At 43.4% G+C, this 20,479-nt stretch overlaps 1 protein-coding gene and 1 long non-coding RNA gene across 4 annotated transcripts in view; one reads left to right on the top strand and one right to left on the bottom strand.

Moving 5' to 3' along the window:
• Positions 1-20,479, top strand: part of TNR (tenascin R) — a 429,814-nt gene that overhangs the window by 219,612 nt on the left and 189,723 nt on the right. For all 3 annotated transcript variants that reach the window (XM_012444444.2, XM_064370757.1, XM_021668050.2), the window contains exon 2: positions 2,550-2,650. The gene's annotated coding sequence lies outside the window, so the exon portion shown is untranslated. The remainder of the gene's footprint in view (positions 1-2,549; positions 2,651-20,479) is intronic.
• Positions 282-20,479, bottom strand: part of LOC105711646 (uncharacterized) — a 313,477-nt gene continuing 293,279 nt past the window's right edge. The window contains exon 18 of the long non-coding RNA XR_010340443.1: positions 282-4,589. This is a non-coding gene — a long non-coding RNA (uncharacterized LOC105711646). The remainder of the gene's footprint in view (positions 4,590-20,479) is intronic.

The following is a 20,479-nucleotide window of genomic DNA, read 5'->3' as shown; positions in this document are numbered from 1 at the left end:
GCTGAGGTAATGTGGATGGTGCAGGGAAGGAAAGGGCGCAGAGAGAGGCGAGCACGGAGAAATAGACCAGAGTGCACTGCAAGTTCTACGTGTATAATATAATCTTGTAAAAGCACGTGTATGTATGCATAAATAAATTAGAGGAAAAATGACGATGTTTGTAGGTTAAGTCAATGCAAGCTGCAGAGTATTTCAGTTAAAAACTATAAACAAAAACATCCCATATATCTGTTATATATGCATAATTAGCTTTAAATGAGCAAAAGGGAGGGTGTGTATTTGGGTGCTTTGAGACACCACCCAACTGAGGCACTCAATTCTGCAGCTGCTGGGAGCGTTGGCTGCTGACAGCTCACAGCTGAGTCCCTTTTCAGGACTCACCATCAGCCGAAAAGAGCTTCTTTGCCCACCCTCTCCCTGGGGGCAGCCCAGAGCCAAAGACGGTGCATGTGGGGGTCCAAAGACCTGGATCCTTTTTCAACGCGGGACAACTCCAGCGTTTCCTCTGGCCAGTTCCACTTCCTGTACTTTACCCAGGCGCCGTAGCTCTCAGGAGGAAGTCTCAGTAAGCCCTCTGTCTGCATATCCAGCCTCAAGCTGTTTCCTGGGAAATTATGACAGTGTGGAAAGATACGTACCAGTGCATTAAAATGTTACTTAAGAAACTGAGATTGGGGAAAATGATTAGCTTTTTCTGCATACATTTTCATAACAATAAGCATGTGTTCCTCAGAACTTTAGGAATATCAGATGAAGAACTTTAAAATACATGAACTTTAATAACTTTCCATGGCCCTCAAACTTGATATATTGAATTGGGAACCTTTCAAACAGGTGCGGCCCTTTTTTATTGTACAAAATGACGATAATATAGCCACCAGTCTTCTCTTTGTATTTATAATACAATTGCTAAAGTCTGTTCAATAAACTTTCAATCAACATGTTACTTGAATGAGTGAATAACTGTGTCTATATCCAGTTGGAGAAATAGATAACAGTAAAACAGCTTGTCAAAGGTACTCAGCGTTTTTAATAAACTCAAGTGAAGGGGATTTTGCTGACATTTTTCATGACTTTTGACTTGGTTCAAAAGAGATGGGACCAGCTTTCTGAGAGTGAGGTTAACACTTCACAGATGAGCATGAGGAAAAGAAAGGTCAGTGAGTGGATGGAAGCAAACAGGAGGCACAGTTTTAATTGAATGGAAGAAGAGATTTTCTAGTATCAGAGCTGTCGGCCCACCAAATGGGCTGTAATTTGTGGGCAGCTACCATCTAAATTACACTGTCCAAAGAACCTGTGATTCTTCCATTTGGTGAGTAGCCAGATTAGAATTGGAAGAGAAAAATACCTGCGTTTATATCGCCTGCAACACCTCCCAGTCCTGGGCCCTGGCAAACCCACTGATGACCAGTTCTTTCTCAGTGACGCCACCTCAGAATCCTTCTCGTCCCCACTCTCCAGGCAGCCACAGTGGATACACTGGAGTATTCACTCAATATGGAACCTGTTTGCTCTTCCAGAACTAAATAATCTTTACACTTCTTCCAACTCTGAGGTTTCACGAGGTCCTCCAGGGAAGGTTAATTTATTCACAAATGTCTTAGATGAGCAAGCCAAATGCCTGCTTCTTCCTCTCAGACGTCACCTGATTTTTGCAAATCCATCCTCTTGAGGCACCTATAAATGATATTCCTGAGGCTCAGCATCCCATTTGGAGAAGGCTTAGCAGGCTTTGTGAGAAGCAAGCCCTTGAAGGCATAATTATCGGTGCCACCAACTGTGTTGACACATTCTTGGAAACTGTGTAGCGGAGGCCTGGTCCGAGATCTGCATAGGACCCCTGATTAGAGAGGCTGACAAATTTGCTTACTTAGAAGGCTCTCGTTTACAATCAATGCCACTGCTTTTATTGGAGGTTGTTCTAACCTGAGAGAATGAGTCTCTGTTTTGCATGCATGTGTTCCTTCTTTGTTGAACTTGTATGCGCTGGCATTGTGCTTGGGACAGGAACTGAAGCAGTGAGCAAGACAGAGTCTGACCCTGAAGAGTTGGGAGTCCAGAGAGAGAATGACACAAATAAAGAGGTTTATAGTACAAGGAGACTTTCATGACATAGGAATGCTTAGCGTGCCAAGGACGTTAAGGACATAAGAGGGTCTCAAGCTGGGGAGGAGAGGTTTGTATGGGAGGCTTGTTGGAGAGAGTGTCAAGCGTTTGTCATAATCAGATCAGCTAAGCATGTTATTACAGCCACATTCAAAGACCCAAATTACATTTCTGGATTTATAATCATTCTGTAGATTTGTTTACCTCAAATATTTACCATTTTATTGAAAACTATGATGATAAATGAAATTAATGAAATAAATAAAAGTCTCTGGAGAGGAAAAGCAACTAATCAACGATTTTCTTTGCTTTAGAAATTCACATGGTGCACCTACACGTTTATTTTAAAGGAGATGCAGCACTTAGAATCAAAAGAGTAACCAAGCTTTCTTCTTTTGAAACCATTAATATATTTCTTCCCTCCCTTATTTCTGTTTCAGGTGGCTGTATCATTTTAACTGCATAGAGGCAGGTCTCTTTTGGAGTTAGGATTAAAAGAACGTGCAGCGAAGAGAAAACATCGAAGCCACCATCACGAAAGGTACGATTTGCTGTGAACATTTGACATTCATCATACCCATGGCCAGTTTGAGGCTTTCACTAGTAACTGCATATTCCCAGGGATCTGAGACCGTTTGTCACTGAAACAACACCTGGGGGCTAGTCTCCTTGAAATGAGGTGGTCAACAGCATTAGCTCCTCTGGGCTTCATGCAGTCTCTGAAAAAGCTGAAGAAACTAGGTACCAAGGCTTTGCTTCTCATGAAATATTTCTGAGTGCATTTCATGATGCAGTTGGTAATAAAAGTGTGTTACTGTGCTCGGTCCCTCCAAGAAGCTAGACTTGACTCCCAGCCTGCCCGAGCCTGCACTGGGCCTGCATGAATCAGTGCTAAATTATTCACCAGTCTCACTCTAAAATTCCTGGAGTTCCAAAACCCCTAATATAGTATTATGAAAAAATATCCATCTCTTTATCTCTATCCATAACTATATGGCTGGAGGAAAAACCTGTCGTTTTATTTCCTTTAATTTAAAAGCTTTCCTAATTCCTTTTTCATACCACATATATATGTCTAAAGAATTTTCAGGTTGAAATAATAACCTCTAAAAAATGGTCCACAGGAGAAGGCTGTTAGGATTCACAGAGTTGGCAGGCACAGTGAATATTTCTCTCCTTTAATAACTTTCCATGGCACTCAAACTTGATATACTGAATTGGGAACTTTTCAAACAGGTGTGGCCCTTTTTTTCTGTACAAAACAATGGTAATGTAGCCACTAGTGTTCTCTCTCTATTTGTCATACAATTGCTAAAGTTTGTTCAGAAAAAAGAAAGCTCATTTTCTTCCTCAGACTCACCACGGTCTCAGTATCTGTCATGCTACTCTACAGACTTAAGGCAAGTCTTTTCTGAAGCCCAATGTTTGAATCAGCCCAGAACGCTCTCAGTGGCAGCCTGCCTCCCTTGATGGCACTTGACTGCAAAGTATCTCATGCCTTTTAACACACGTTTGAACGTTCAGAGTCACAAGAGACATCATCACATCATGCTGGCTATCGGCCATTCACACCTAAGGGAGACTTGGTTCATTTGCTGCTTCTAGGATACCTGTTGTTTCAGTTCAAGTTCTCTGTGACCAAGCATAGCTGGCAGGTGGAACGGGGGGACCAGTGACTCAGGGTGCCTGTCACAAAAGCGTCACTGGCAATGTATTACAATGAAGACATTTGTACTGACCTGCACTCTGCTCAGAGAAAGCACTTGTATGGACAAAAGAATATTTGACAAACCACTTGCAATGGGAGATTAAACCCTTCACCCAAAAACAACAGATAAAAATACTCAGTCTTGAAACTGACTTCTGAGGAAGGGTTCAGTGAGGATGTGAGAGCTGGGGTGCTGTCACCCTCTTCTAAATAGATGTTAGGTAAATACTTGAAGAATATTGGTTTAAACATGAGACCAATTATTAGCATGACAAGAGCACCCACCCATTTTTCATCCCGTTCTGCTATGTGAGGGTTTTGATGGAGGGGTTAGAAGGATGCAAAGGAGAGCCCAGGACACTGCCAACCTGGATGAGATTCTGGAGTGGTGTGCAGGAGGCAGGCAGGGGGAGAGAAGAGACTGCTGAGGGTATTTGTCTTCATCACATCTGGAGCCAGCCTTGCTCCAGCAACTAGGACCCACCCCAGTCCTACCTTTGGAAAGCAATCCGCAGGTATGGCTGAATCGGACAATACTCGTGAACAACAAGATGAGCCTGATATTTAAAGTAGGGCCTGGGGGTGATCCCAAATCACACCAGAGCCACATACGCACCAAGACAAGCTCCACTGTAGTCTTGGGCTGACAGAAGTTCCTGGGACCAAGGAGAGTCAAATCAGAGGTGGATGTGAGGTTGGCTGAAGACAGCTAACGACTGTCAGTGGGTCCAGTGGGGATGGTGAGTCCTGCTGGCTCTCCTCAGGAAGGAGCCTATGGGATGCAATATTCAGAGGTAGTTGTTACAAGCACCAGTTGCCCTGCTGATTAAATCTCAAAGCCTCCTCCTGGCACAGAAGGCAGTCCATCTTTCCCTGCCAAGCCTGTCATATGCCTCTGAACCACCTCACAGGAGAACATAGCTTGTCCAGATCAGTCCCCTCCCCCACGCACTTACTAATCACTTTTCACTAGCATGGCTTGGTGTTGGAATTACAGGAGTTACCAAATAGGTAGGCAGCCAGGTCTACTCATGGCTCCTTGGCAATTCCAACCCAGATGCTCGCAGGCTGGCCTGAACTGCCTTGCTCACCTGCTTCTATCTCACCTTCATTTCCCATGCATTCGAAGCAGCTTACTTTAAAAGCTGATTAGACGAGCCCTTAATAACATTAGAATTTAAATGGTCCCAGATAGGTTTTCAGCTTCTTGCCAAATTGAGATAAATGTGATATTTGGGGAGCTGAGCTCCCAGCTTCAAGCCTGCTCTGTACTGCAGACAGGTTTTAAAGTACTGTACTACCTTCTAAACGGGTTTGTGTGTGTCCACGAGGTGCCCTTTATCTCTAAAGGTCCACGTTTCTGTGTGTGGATATTTCTCCATGATCATGCACTTTCAAAAAAAGTAAGTTGAGAGAAGGGGCCTAGGTCGGAGTTCTATCTTTCAATTGTGACCATCTGTGGAAAATTTCACTCTGTACCCCCACACCTTATGATAACTTTCAGTTACAGACAATAACTTTTATTGAGCAACTATTATTTAGCCATTTACTTTGATATTGATATTAACACCCGACTTTCACTGAGAATAATGTTAAATAGTCAGAAATATGAATGTTTCGCTTTATTAATATGTTCAGCACCCTCTGAAACTCTTATGGGCAGGTTCACTCCCAAAAAAGAGAAACACACTTATCAAACCAAATAGGTATAACCTTTCAATTTAATAACCATCTGTCAGTTTTTTATAAAACTAAAAGCAAAGTGAGAAAGGGGAATTTTAAAAAACAAGGAAAAGTGAACATAAACAGACTGTGCAAGGTGAGGTAAATGTATTCTTAAAAACAAACTGAGTTATCTGCTTGCTGTATTGCCCCAATCAAACAGACACCTGGCTATCCCCAGAATTAAGTCTTGAAACTCCTAAAAAACACGATTTGCCCTCCTGGGTATGGGTGGTCATGAAAGAAGTGTCCCTGAATTTAAGATTCTTTGTGAAATTCTCAACAAATGTAGCTGCTCCTACAGACTTTCAAGAGAAGCTAAACCTTGAGCTTAACCCTCGAGCATTAGCACTCAGGTGGGGAAATACTGCCTGCGGTGTTTCCCTGGGGGGATGCTAAGGACTCCAAGGAGCCAGGTAGGTGAAGGAGGGGACCTGGGCCTGGGCATAGCTATGGGCATACCCACTTTCCTGCTCTGGCCATACCAGTCCAAAACTCACCCCAGACTTCAGGGACTCTTGAGGGGTTTCAGGAGGAAATGACTTGTAATCCATTTAAACTATGGCTTTGATCAGAAACTACAGTTAGAGTGTCAGTGTCTGCTTTGCTGCCTGATAAAACCAGACTGAGGAGGCGCAGCAAAGTACAACTCCAGAATTGCAGTGTTTGACTCTATACCAAACCTCTGATCAGTCAAAGCTCAAATGGCTGTTCCCTCTGTGTATTAGTCTGTTCTCATGCTTCTATAAAGAACTGCCTGGAACTGGGTAATTTATAAAGGAAAGAGGTTTAATTGACTCACAGCTCAGCATGACTGGGGAGGCCTCAGGAAACTTACAATCATGGCAGAAGGGGAAGCAAACACGTGCTTCTTCGCATGATGGCAGGAAGGAGAAATGCCAAACAAAGAGGGAAAAGCCCCTTATAAACCCGTCAGATATTGAGAGAACTCACTCAGCATCATGAGAATAGCAGCATGGAGGTAACTGCCCACATGATTCCAGTAGCTCCAAACAGGTCCCTGCCATGACGTGGGAATTATGGGAACTGCAATTCAAGATGAGATTTGGGTGGGGACACAGCCAAACCATATCACTATGGAAGGGGAAAGAGAGGAGGTCTTGGCTGAGCCTCCACCCCTGGCCCACCTGCACCTCAGGAAATTAAGCATTCTGTGCCATTGTGATAAGACTTTCATTAAGACCATATTATCTGACAGGCCACTGCTTGTCCAAGTACCTTCCTAGTATCTGTGTTTTTTCTCAACATCTTGTGGTTTACACATGCAAAATGTAATGGTATTGGATCCATCAACTGGCATTTTGCATGAGCTCACCTCCTCCTTCACTTAACATGGAGCTATACAGAAAGAGCTTACTCAATTTCACTCTCCTTCTCAGAATGCCTCTGCAAAGTCACCCTGCCTAACTTGATTTTGTCCTGTCTCTGGAGAGAAAGGGTTCCTCCTGGACACAGTTAACTCTTCTGTTGAGTCCTTGGTCTCTTCCTTACCCTTCTCCTCAGTAGCCTGATCCATCCATTGCTCCTTACCTCACCTGCATTTTCTCTCACTCTAAGTTCTTTTCCGTCTGCTTGTAAACAAGACTTGGTCTCCATTAAAACAAACAAACAAAAACAGCTTTCCCTTGATTTCCTGACTCTATATCTTTCTCTTGTCCTGGATTCCAGGGAAGAACATTCTACATTCACTTCTCACCATTTTCCTATAGAAAACAGTGCTTCCTACCTAACCATGCAACAAAATCAACATAATTCAGCAGACATGCATTTGACACATCCTAGGTGCTACACCCAGTCTGGACTCTGAACACAAGGAGGACTCACTCTTACAAGGAAGGCAAGACATGCCTCCCCCATGCCTAATTACAAAGCAGTGTGATAGTGAGATGATGAGGCTATGCACTATAGAGAGACAGAGTGAGAGTCATCAGCCCTGTCATGGGGGCAGGGAGCAGCAAGGAAAGTGTCAAAGGAGTTCTCCAGCAAATGGGGGAACCATGAAGGGACACGAGAAAAAGAGAGAAGAAGGAGGCCTGTCCAGTAGGAGGAGCAGCATGGGCAAGGTCACTGAGGTCATGGGGGCCCAAGAAGCCTGATGTGTAGAAGGCCTATGTATGTAAGAGAAAAGGAGTATCGAGGCTGAACAGGATGACAGACATTTACACTTTGGGTGGAGATCCTGAGAAACTTTAACCCTTTCTTGCAGACAACGGGAGCAATAGAGGGTTTAAAGGCAGGAGTGACATAATCAGATTGCCTTTAGAAAGATCACTCAGGAAACAGCAATTAGAGGTGGGAGATCAGATAGGAACTTGCTTTAATAGTCCAGATGAGAGGTGATAAGGCCCTCAACCAAAATAGCCTGTGCTAGGGATGGAGGAGGGGATTCTAACATAATCTCCTCCATTCTCCGGGAATCCACCCAAACAGACGTTACCTCTTCTGCACTAAACCCTCAGAACATGTACTGTATTTCTTCTTACTGTGCTTATTCATCTTGTATAGCAGTCATTTCTGTATTTCTCTAATGTTCCTTATCAAATGGTATCTTTGTCTCCCCTTCCTCAAATTGCAGTACCTTGCTCATAATAAGAGCTGAAGAAAAGGTTATTTAGTTGAATTGAATTTTCAAGGGCTTCAAACCATGAATAATTGAGGAATCAGCCATGTATAAGTGTTCATCATTTACATAATTGTGTAAACAAGCTAATAATTTTTTTTTTTATTTTTTACGTTATTTTTGTTATCCCACGATGCCCCACTATCTTTGCAGTTCTCCAGGCTTCGGGGAAATGGTAAACAGGTATTCTCTAATACGCACAAGTGGCAGAGGCGCTGCTGGATTCTCACCTCCCCAGTCGAGGGACGTGGTTGAAAGGAGAGAACAGATGATTGCATTGATTGAATATGAAAGCCATGTACAAATATTGAGAAATATGCTGTCTAAAGAGACAGAGAATTGCAGAGCACATGGCATGATGGGACCCACGCGCAGAGTCCCGAAGGTCAGTGTGCAGATACAAATTGATTAAGCTAAGTACTTACTGAAATTGCTTTCCAACATACAGATGAGAATTGATCATAAACAGGACCTGTATTTGTGGTGAAAAAGCTTATGTAAAATTACCCATTGGTATGTCATGAAGGCAAATTTAAATTGTTCGGATTTTTCCCCAAAGGAATGTATCTATAATATTGTTAACAAATAAGTCATGAGCAGTGAACCAGTACTTATGATTTTGTGATTGCACTGCTTTATGGGTGGACCTAAATGGCCCCATAACAACTTTTTTTCCTGTGGCATCTTTTTGCAACCCTGAGGTTAGCCTCTCTCTCTCATACCAAACCAAAGGATCCTTCTTTTTCCCTCTAGTCCTCAATATTGTATCAACTTTATTGTTTTGCCTACAGATTATAGTTTTGCTTAAATTCTGTTTAAGAAACAAAAGTATTATTTTTTCCATTTTTTATTTCCACGGGACATTGGAGAACAGGTGGTGTTTGGTTATGTGAGTAAGTTCTTTAGTGGTGATTTGTGAGGTTTTGGTGCACCCATCACCCAAGCAGTATACACTGCACCCGATTTGTAGTCTTTTATCCCTCACCCCCTTCCCACCCTTTCCCCTGAGTCCCGAAAGTCTATTGTGTCATTCTTATGCCATTGCATCCTCATAGCTTAGCTCCCACTTATGAGTAAGAACATACGATGTTTCAAACCAAAGGATTCTGATTGGCTGTGAGTTAGCACTATCTAGTGTGGTACCCGAGTTGTCACTCTTCAACACAATCCCTAGCTCCTAGGAAACTAGGAGTCGGAAATCTCCTAAGCCCGCATGGCATCCAGCACACTTAAGCGGTGGCTTTGAGTGCTACCAGCCTGTGGCATTTAGGCAGGAGAAAAGAAAGGAGAAGTGGAGTCAGGTAGATAAAAGAAAATGCAAAGCAGCTAAAGGAAAACTAAGAGAAAGGAGTAGAAGGCATAGTTAGCAAGTCTTGTTGAGTAATTTTTGTGTCAAATATAAAGGTATGCATCACAGGCCACACAAAAGAAGTGCGTATCATACTTGCTTCAGTCAGAGGGCTAAGAATTGATTCAAGAGGGCAATTCTAAACCCAGGAAACAAACAGAATTGCAATGATGACAATATAATCAAGCCCTAAACACTGCTTTCCGGCATTGGCTGTGTTCTAGCAGTGAAAGCAGAAATAGGGCAAGTGTCATAGGGTCAGGGAGTGGAGGGGACCAGAGGAAACCCCATGGGAGGGGCCACAGGCATTGAGCTGGGCCTTGAAAATAGAGGTGACACAAACCCAGAAAGGCCAAATGAGCATGACATCTCGGACTAGGAAATAAAACTAAAAGCAAATTCGTAAGACCGAAAGGAGGAGATGAAAGAGAAGAGAAAACGAAAAGTTTCCGAGGATGGTGACGGTAGAACAGCTGCCACTCACGACGTCTCCCTGCGCACCTGCGCCAACCCTTGGATTGCCTTGGCCAAAAACCAACAACTTAGGGGCAGAAAATATTTCTATCGTCCCAGTTGTCTCTGCAGAACTGGACCAGAGCCTCCCAGTTTTTGTTGCCTCTGTAATCACAGAGCGAGGCTTCCTCTTCCTCATGTTTACTTGAGAGGAACGCTGTTTACACTGAAAACCTCACGCTCTTCAGAGTGACCACTGACCACTGAATTCTCGTATTACTAACAATTGGGTGTAAAGAACCCACAGAAGCTCCACGACAAATGAGATGGCTTCATTAGCTGGAGGTTCTAGGAGGCTCTGTGAGAAATGGAGATTGGTAAAGTAAGGACGATATATTGAATACCTTTCAAAGGGTTCTAGAGAGGGCAGGATGTCGCCAACAAAACACATTTTGATTGACACAGTGGAACCTCCCTTCCCTCAAATTACTCCCCATTCCATCATCATCCCCACCCAAATTTTAAAGAAAGGACACAAACTAACAAATGAGTAACACCAGTTCTGCCATGTTGTCTGAAATCCTACTATTTAAGGTATATTCTTTTTTTTTTTTTTTTTTTTTTTTTTGAGATGGAGTCTCACTCTGTTGCCCAGGCTGGAGTGCAGTAGCATGATTTTGGCTCACTGCAACCTCCCAGGTTCAAACGATTCTCCTGCCTCAGCCTCCTGAGTAGCTGAGATTACAGGCATGTGCCACCACACCCAGCTAATTTTTGTATTTTTAGTAGAGACGGGGTTTCTACTAAATTACACCCAATTGTTAGTAATACGAGAATTCAGTGGTCAGTGGTCACTCTGAAGAGCGTGAGGTTTTCAGTGTAAACAGCGTCTCTTGGTCAGGCTGGTCTACGAACTCCTGACCTTATGATCCACCTGCCTCGGCCTCCCAAAGTGCTGGGATTACAGGTGTGAGCCGCCACGCCCAGCCCAAGTATATTCTTGTCAAGGTGTTGCCTCTTCAAGATTTCCCTTCAGAAAGATAGGTGTCCCCTGAGAGACTTGTTTATCTACACTGGAATGCTACTTATGTTAGTAGATTTTCTGTCTAAGGGCCACAGAAGGAAGAAAAAGTAGAGAAGAGGGGAAATAAGGATGGGAGAAGAGGGAAAAATAATTTTAGAACATGGCACCCTGCTATTAAAGGCAGGATTGAGCGTGATGGATGTAAGTGGTGGACATGGATGGCTAATGAGCAGAAGAAGAGGAGAAAATACAGCCAGAAGGGGAGGGGGAGAGAGAGAGAGAAGAAGAGCAAAAAAACCACAGTGCAACAAAGCCAGAATCCAACTATGCATCTTTAACCATGTGGCCTGGAGCAGCCCTGGCTGATTGGATAGCCCCAGCGTTAAAGCTGAACATGTTCAAGTTCCACTTGAGAAGGCTCAGCATTGTTTAAGATGGAAAAACAGAGCAGGGCTATTTGTGAGGTTGGCCAGGTGGCAGGGTGAATATATGAGTATGCGGCTAAGTCCAGCAGTGGCAAAACCACAGCAAGTTGTTTGTTAGGCTTGAGGAAGAAAATGCCTGGAGATCAGGCCCAGTACAGAACTGTGGCCATGGGCCAAGGGACTGCCATGCTTCTCTGCTGAGTCAGCAGAGGGCAGTAAAGCCAGGAGATGACTTAAGAATTGTAATGTAAGGACGCTGTGAGAACTCTGTTCATCTGATACCAGAATCACAGACTCATCAAATGTTCAATCTAGGATTTTAGAGATCATTCTAACTCAACCCCTACTCTCAAGCTGGAAAAAAATATAGTCCTGAGAGGAGTTAAGATTTATCAAGTGCATTCTATAGGATGCACACTGTTTTGATTACTTTATGTGTATTCACTCATTGACTCCTCCCAACAACCAGCAATAGTAGGTACTATTACTATCTCCATTTTATAGATAAGAAAATTCAGGTGCAGAAAAGCTAAATAATTTGCATGAAGTCAAACAACTTAGTAAGTGGCAGAACTGGGATTTGAACCCAGGTAGGCTGAGTCCAGGGCTCCTTTACACAAGCACTACCCTGAATGATTTGTCCAAGACCATACATCCAGACACCAGGAGGGAAATCAGGCTGCCTTTTGTAAGTTGAATCTTGTCACTTCCAAGTTAGGGTGTAAATATCACTTGTGCAATGATGAAAGCATGTTAGGGAAGAAGTCACGATAGATTTAGTGGCAAAGAGACCACGAATCCTTGTAGGAGCTGAGGGCTGTTCTGAAAGGAAAGCAGGGTACCATGGAGGAGTAACCTATCTCTCCTTTCTCAGAAGAGGTAATGGAGCCACTGCAATTGAAGCTGCGATAATTATTAGGATAATGGCCAAGAAATGGAAGAGCAGATGTATCTCTCCTTGAAGAGGAGGAGCTTGAGGTAATGAAATGGTAAAGAGTGTATTGATGAGGGTTGATAGTGATCAATGCAACAGCAATCCACTGCAAGTGTAAAGATAAAGGAAGAGTGATGATGCATTTGGTCCTTCAGCCAACCACGCCGGCTGAATGCTAACTTTGTCCAGATGCTAAGTGCTCTCGGAAGGAAGTGAGGTCTAGTCCACCACGAGCTCAATATTTAATGGATAAAATGGGACAGTTGTAAACAATTTGCTTCCCCCGAACACACACACTGGAAGATCAGAAATGCCAGCATGCACTGCAGTTATATTAGTATGGCCTTGAACTGCTTTAAAGAAGACATGGGTAGTTAGAATTCTTAGAGTCATGGAGGCAACTGTAACAGAGGACTGTGTTGATGTATTTAAGATGAGGATTATTACTCTCTGGCTGTTACAGAAAGAGTAATGAGGATGAAGGAGTGAGTCGTAAATAAGAGTGACAATGGTAATAGTGAAATTGCTATAGAAAGTGGCAGAAATTTGTAGTTAACATTATCATGGGTGATTTGATGAAAGAAAAGAAGGGAATTCTAACATTAATGGAGATGTTGGAGTACATGTTCAGTGTGTAATAGAGACGCCTGTGGCTTTATCAAAGATGGCCAGGGTCTTGCATGGCAGAGGGGTGGATAAAGACGTTGAAATTGTTATGGTAGCAATTATGATTGTAACTGAGGTAATAATAAAGATAATGGACCTGTAATTGGAAAGCTGGTGGCTGTAAAGGAGAAGGTGAGGGCAACTGAAATGTAGAGGTGGTGATAAGGGAGGTAATGGTGGCTATGGGAAAGATAATGGAGTTATAATGTAGATGATGCTCAAAGGTAATGGAGTTATAATGAGGTGATGACTACAGAATGGGGGGAAAGAGATGATCATCTTAATGGCAGCAAGAAAGACTGTGTGATACAGGTGAGAATTGTATGCAGGGCATTCATCATGACAGCTAGAGCTGTGGGTGACCAGGAAATAATAAACAGCTATACCCCAAGTTCTCATTACAGCAGGAGTTCTAATGGACCTTGGAATATGATAATGACATTAATGGAAAAGACGATGACCTCCATGAAAATCAGGAGCTGTGTGATGGTATTTAGGACTGTAGTGGGGAGAGATGAGAGGAGGAATGGGGATGGGATCGAGGGCAGACCTGTGTGGACATATTTGTGTGTCCCAGGACTGTGCGGTCTGAAAGACGTTCACTAGACCTGGCTTTGTGGGTGACTTGGCTTAATTCAGCTGCTCTCGTTGTGTGTGAAGCCAGTCCAGGATGAACAGACCTGGCTGAAGCAACAATTCAAGCTTGCACTCTAAATTTTGCTCTTAAATTCGTCATGAAAATATATGTGCTTACAGATGTGTAAACACATCTGCTTACAGTTATTATATTTCTATAAGGAATGTAATATCTGGGAAATCTGTGAGTTTTCAGAAGAAGTGAATGAATGAAGGGGGTATTTATTTATTTACTTACTTACTTAAACCATCAGCACTCCTCCTAAGTAGAGAAGTAGGAGCTTATTTCTCCAAGGCTTTGGAGTTCCTTAATTGGTCAGAGTCTCCATTGCAGCTTGTGCTGGCCTAGCACCCTGGGTTCTGGCAAGGAACCTAGGGAATGGGTATGTACTGGGATCTCCAATGCTGCTGATGTTTCTGTGCTGAGCAGCCTGGAAACATGCACAGTGGGTAAACTAGCTACAAACAGAGAAATGATCCCAGACCCACGTCACACATGCTGGAGATGTGAGCAAGACACACAGCAAATAAGGGGATCAGAGACAGCTAAACAGATTTATCATCTGTGCGAGGAGGAGTGGATGAAACACAGGTTCTCTGCCTCTGGTACCTAAATGCTATGTTTTTGACCAACTGTACCAAAACCAGTAGGATAGCTTTTACAAAAATACAGATTCCTAGGTCTCACCTCATGGAGAGTCCAGTTCTATCAGCTGGGGACTGGATTTAGGAATATGTATTTTAAAAACTTCCCATGAGTCTGGGCACGGTAGCTTATACCTCTAATCACAGCACTTTGGGAGGCCGAGGTGGGTGGATCACGAGGTCAAGAGATGGACACCGTCCTGGCCAACATGGTGAAACCCCATCTCTACTACAATGCAAAAAATTAGCCGGGCATGGTGGTGGGTACCTGTAGTCCCAGCTACTCAGGAGGCTGAGGCAGAGGAATTGCTTGAACCAGGGAGGTGGAAGTTGCAGTGAGCTGAGATCTCACAGAAATCAGCCTGGTGACAGAGTGAGACTCCATCTCAAAAAAGAAAGAAGAAAGAAAGAAAGAAAGAGAGAAAGGAAGGAAGGAAGGAAGAAAGGAGGGAGGGAAGGAAGGAAGGAAAGAAAAGAAAAGAAAAGAAAAAAAACTTCCCATGAAATTATTCCATTTTTCAACGGCCTAAATGTCAACCTGTGTCCCTTATAAGGAGAAGATTAGGGAAGAGGTAGGGAGGGCATATTTCATGGGAGTAGGACAAACCAAATTTTGGAGTAGGGATTTGGGTAGAAAAAGTCATCCTCCAGCTGCCTTCTCCTCCACCTGCACATGGCATGTACTTTTCCCCTGTGAAGTCACACAATTGACTTACACAGTCTCCCAGAAAAGAACTCCTAGAATACCGCTATGGTGATAGGCAGCACTGAGCCATAGGCCCCTATTTTTTCTAGAATATAAAGATAAAGCAGTATAGGAGCTGAAGCATATGTGAGAAGAGCAGAGGAGGAAATGGTGGGGGGAGGTGGGGGAAAGTGTCCAGAAAGGATATTTCAGCACCTCTAGTTGTGGGGATGGATATGGATTTAGAGGTGAGGGGTTGGCACCACTGTGCTATATTTGAAGGTCTCTCTCTCTCTCTCTCTCTCTCTCTCTCTCTCTCTCTCTCAGCTTTCAGATGTGCTAGTTTGTGCTTCAGAAATCTCAGGGGTTAAAAAGTGCCAAAATCATGAAAATATTTAATTTATGTCTTGGCAAGTACAAATTATCTCTGTCTTTACGTGACATATAAGTTGTGCACATGTCCACATGTTTATACTTCTATCAACAAAGTTAGAAAATGGGTATGACTACTAAACAATACACTACAAATATATTTTTTCAATTGCTGAACAAAATAAAAGAATATTTCTTAATAGACAGTGCCCTAATTCTTCCTGTTCCCTCTGACTCAAACTCTTAAATCAGCAGCTAATTGAAAGATCCTAGTATACTGCCATAGTCACTTCAGAAATACTTGGGTCCCCTGGTACCAGTCTTCCTGGATCTGCCTCAGAGAAACAGAAACCCAGAAGGGAGTGGTGAAGTTCAACCCCTGCCTGGTCCATATGGGAATAGTTCAAGCAATTAGATCGAGGGTGTGTCAGGCAGTGATTTCATGAGCACGGTCATTTCTCCCTCTCTCCTTGGTCACCAACCTTATCAGGAAGTGGACCACACAGTCTCTTAGAAACCATTCCTCATTTTCCAGGATGCTGACCCACCACTTGAGAAATGCCACTTTCCTCCTGGGCCATGCCGTCATTTGTTAGCTGCTAATCATTCATTAACCTCCCAGGTACCTCACAGAAACCAGGACCTTGCCTTCATTTGCAAAGGTGGTTCACTGGGTCCCCCCCCCTAATAAAATTACAACTTCAGGAAACAAATCATTTATATCAAATATAACCCATGGCTTCCTCTTATGTTAATCAATTCAGGCAGGTGCTATTAAGTAATTCAATCACTAGGTTACAGAAAGCCACCACTGAATTAATGAGGAATGAACTCGACTTCTGAATAAGAAATTTTCTGAATAAATGGTTCTGAATGAAAAACCAAGAGGCAAACCTATAATCACAACAGATGACAACAATATAAAATTGGATATTAAACACAGTCCTCACATCCATCCATTCTCAGTCCACAAACTCTTTAGGAGCCTAAAGAACATATTGCAGCCACCACCAAGAGCCTTCCACGTTTGCCACTTTCCTACTATTTCCTTCATGCTTTTTCAAGTGAGCTGAATACATTTTGAAGCCCTCATCCCAATTTAGAATAAAGTTTAGTTTAGTCCTAAGGTGAGTCTGTCCTTAAAAAGAGCATCCATGCCCGTAGCCCCATTCAGACTCTGAAATTCCCTTTGCTCCCATCTGGCCCACCTGCATCCAGCCTGCCTCTGGTCAGGACACTTTCCCCACAGCCGCCAGGGTGATTTTCCCCAAACCCAAACCTGGCCACATCACACTGCCTAACACTCACTAACCATTTTCACTGTTCTCATTTTCTTAGCAAGGAACGCACAGCACTTCGGGACCAGGCTTGTCTTTCCAGCCTTATCTCTTCTTAGTCCCCTATAGGAATGCACCCTGTATTCTGGCCACACCCAAGTCTAGAATGTTCTATGCTCTTTTATAGTGCCATGTTCCTCCCACTAGAGTGCCCGCTCCAACCTATTTCTCTCCTTTTAAATTTCATCCTGAACATTGCCTCTTCCTGAAACTGTCTCTGATTCCCTCTTTACCCCCAAACCTAGACTGAATTGGGCACCCATGTTTCCTTAGCATCTGAAGGCAGAGCTCATTTATTGAACAGACCATTCAGTACTGTAAGTGGGAGCACAGATCTTTCTCTTCAACTAGATTGACATCTCCTCAAGAGTAAGACTACACAGCGGTTCACCTTGTATTGTCCATGCTGGGCATAGGGTAGATGCATAGCAAATATTTGGTGAATGAATAGGCCAATGACAGGATTCAACAAATAATGACTGAACAAATAAATACGTCCAATCACATGATTTATGCTAATTCCGGCAGCCACACTTCCATTCTCCAGCTCTGGGCAGAAGCATTTAAAAAGTTTATTTTCATAACCTGACATTCAGTTGATGAAGACTTGGCCCAGAACGAGTGGGTCTCCCCACAGTAAGTGATACCATCGCAACTTCTTTATCCTCCCACTCTTTATCTGGAAAAAATAGACTGGGCAGCATGGACGAGACGTTTCCCTGCGGCAGGAAACCACTGTTAGCACAAACCACGTGGTGACCATGTTGCCTTCCTCGGCGCAGGCATCCAGCCCCACAGGAAATCTCCCCCGCTCTGCACACTGCATTTGGTTTTCACAGAGCTGTGGTCGCCTGGCATTTATCACGCTGTGCCTCATCAGAGATTTAATCAGGTCTGAGTTTTTAACAATGTGCTCGTCATGCTCACTTAACTTAAAATCAAGCCTGTTCAGGCATTAGTTGGTCCTATTCACTCCGTCTGGTAGTTTTGGCATTTAAAACTTTAGACTTTTTCATCAAGGAACACTATGTTTTTACCAAGTATCTCCCTACACATAAAACTCTCAGGCTGCTTCCCTGGTTGAGATAGTCCAGGTTTAGAGATTACGCTGTTGGAAGGGAAGTATCTGTGTATTGATTTCCTATTGATGCCATAACAGATGACCACAGACTTCATGGCTGAAAACAATAAAAATGTGTTGTTTTAGTGCTCTGTAGGTCAGAAGCCTACACAGGTCACACTGAGCTAAAACCAAACGGTTGGCAGGGCTGCGTTCTTTCCAGAGGCTCTGAGGGAGAACGTGTTTTCTTGCATTTTCCACGCAGGGTACAGGCTACCCATGCTCTTTGGTGGTGCCCTCTTCTTCCATATCCAATCCAGCAATGGCAGATGGAGTCCTCACATAACATCGCTCGTATTTCCTCTTCTGTGCCACCCCCTTCCATTTTTAGGGACTCTTGTGATTATACTAGGAATACCTAGTTCATTAAGTTAATCTCCCTATTTTAAGGTCACCTGATTAGCAACATTAAGTCCCCTTTGCCATATAAGGTATCATATTCACAGAGTCCAGAGACTAAGGCATGGGTGTCTTTGAGGGGTCATTATTCTGCCCATCACAATCTACATGGCTCTGGACATCTAGAAGTGATCCTTTACATAACCTGATGGGTCCAGTGTGGACCTTCCAATGGTGACATCAGAGTCACCTGGAAACTCTTTAGAAATGCAGACCCTCCAGACCCATCCCAGACCTTCAGAATCAGAATCTACATTTCCACAAATTTCTGGGGGATTAGATGTGTATATGCAGTGAGTTTGAGAAGCCCTCTCCAGAGGTTCCCTGAGGGGGCAGAGGAAAGAGCTTAAACTCTGGTGTTGAAAAATGATTTTATCTGGAAACATTTAATAAGAAAGGGGTCCTGAGGAGCCCAATCAATGGCACCCCTCATCCCTGTCAGAGCTCTGAACAAATAGAAATGTAAGACAAAGAAGAGGGCAAGGTAAAGACCAAGATTTCACCTTGGTAAACTGTTATTTCGTGATGTTAGTTTTACCCGCACCTATAATGTTGAACCTTGAGATGAGGAGGGCTTCTTGCTACCCAGTCACAGCTGCACAGCACTGGAAGGGTCCCTCCACTGCAGCCCCCTGCAGGCAGGCAGGGACAGAGCGTGTGGGGAGGGATTTCTGGGAAGGAGGAGTGTGTTTGAGAGCACCTACTCTGCAGGCAGGCTAACTCCATAAAGGAAGAAGAGGAAGAGCCTAGACTACATGTGTTCAATTTCTTCTTGCACACTTAGCAAGCAGATAGATCACTGGTGAGTAAGGGAATGGAGATGAGACAGGAGAGTTACAGCTCATAGACTTGCCTCCATATGGGAGGAAACATCAGGAGATGAATCAACGTTTCCGCCAATAAATAATGCCTACACCACAGTATAGTGGGGAAGACAGAGAGACAGCTCACGTGAAAGCACCTGATACACAGCAGGAATCCCATTGCAAGGATTACCATGGAATGCAGCAATTCAAAACCTGGCAACTCATCAGAACATCCTAAGAATTTGTTACAAAATGTGGTTATCTGGACCCGTACCTTAGGCAATTCAGAATCAGTAGCTGTAAGTTGGGACCAGGGAACTGTACTGACCTGAAATTCTGTAGCATCCGAGTGAGGAAATGGCTGATGCCTTGGTCCATTCAGTCATTTAGAGTAGACCATACCTAAACCAGAGAGCTTTTGGTTGGAAGTTACAGAAACCAACTGGAGCCAGCTTACCTGAAAGAGGAAATGTGTGGCAGGACCCCTGGGTGTCTTGCAGAACAAAAGGGCAAAGGGCAAGTGTTGGGAAGGGACTGACCCCAAGAACCAGTGTGCTTCCAGGATCCTACAGTGTGCTCTCTCCATCTCTCATTTCTGCTTCTCCTGTGACCAACGCTCTCTTCTCTCTGTGTTTTCATGCATGTGATGGACTCTACGCAACTCCCGAAGGTGCTTATCCTCTGGACACTGAACACAGATTAGCACTCTTTAAGTACCCATTCTAAATTCCCAGGCAGAGAGTATGACTGACCCAAGTCAGGTCAGCTGTTCTCACCAGGTTCAGGGGCCTAGGGTTATAGTACTCATCTCCCATCTCCATAGGGATATGTCGGAGGGAGGATAATTCGTTTGGTGAATACCAAAAGAATCTACTAAGAGTTGCTATCCTATATCGACATATTTTTAAAATTGCTTTTCCCCAATAGCCAGAAAATAAAAAAGAAAACCTTGTAACTTTGAGTGTCTGATAAAGATTTTAAAAAATATTTCTAATTTACACTGAGAGTCGATCTCATTGAAACATCAGTTTTAGTGAAATCCTCAAGATGATGCCTCTCCTGACTACTTGAAATGGTAACGGATCTCAACTCCTTTGGAGAGCGTGCTTCTCCTTCTAAATGGCTCACTTTCCCCAGATAGTTCTGGCCCTTTAACACGCTTCTTTCTAGGGTGCAGAGAGTTCTATTCCAACAAGGCATGTTCTAGGGGTAAGTGCAACATCCATTTATGTTGGAATTTTTTAAATGAATATTTCTACCTATTAGACGATAAGTTTTTCCGAAGTCAAGAGATTCTATCTCAATCATTGTATAGCTGTAGCACCTATTAAAGTGCTGGCTCAGAGTGGTTACCCAACATGGGTTGTTGACTTTAGGAATGGATGAGAAGTCTTGCTCTTCAAAAAGAATGTGATAATATCATGCTTAGTGAGAAGTCATTGTGTACCA

The sequence above is a fragment of the Aotus nancymaae genome, unplaced genomic scaffold (genome assembly GCF_030222135.1).
Source record: "Aotus nancymaae isolate 86718 unplaced genomic scaffold, 86718_ANA_hifiasm-v0.15.2.pri h1tg000108l, whole genome shotgun sequence".
Classification (NCBI taxonomy): domain Eukaryota; kingdom Metazoa; phylum Chordata; class Mammalia; order Primates; family Aotidae; genus Aotus; species Aotus nancymaae.
This window is presented reverse-complemented; position numbering and strand designations above follow the sequence as displayed.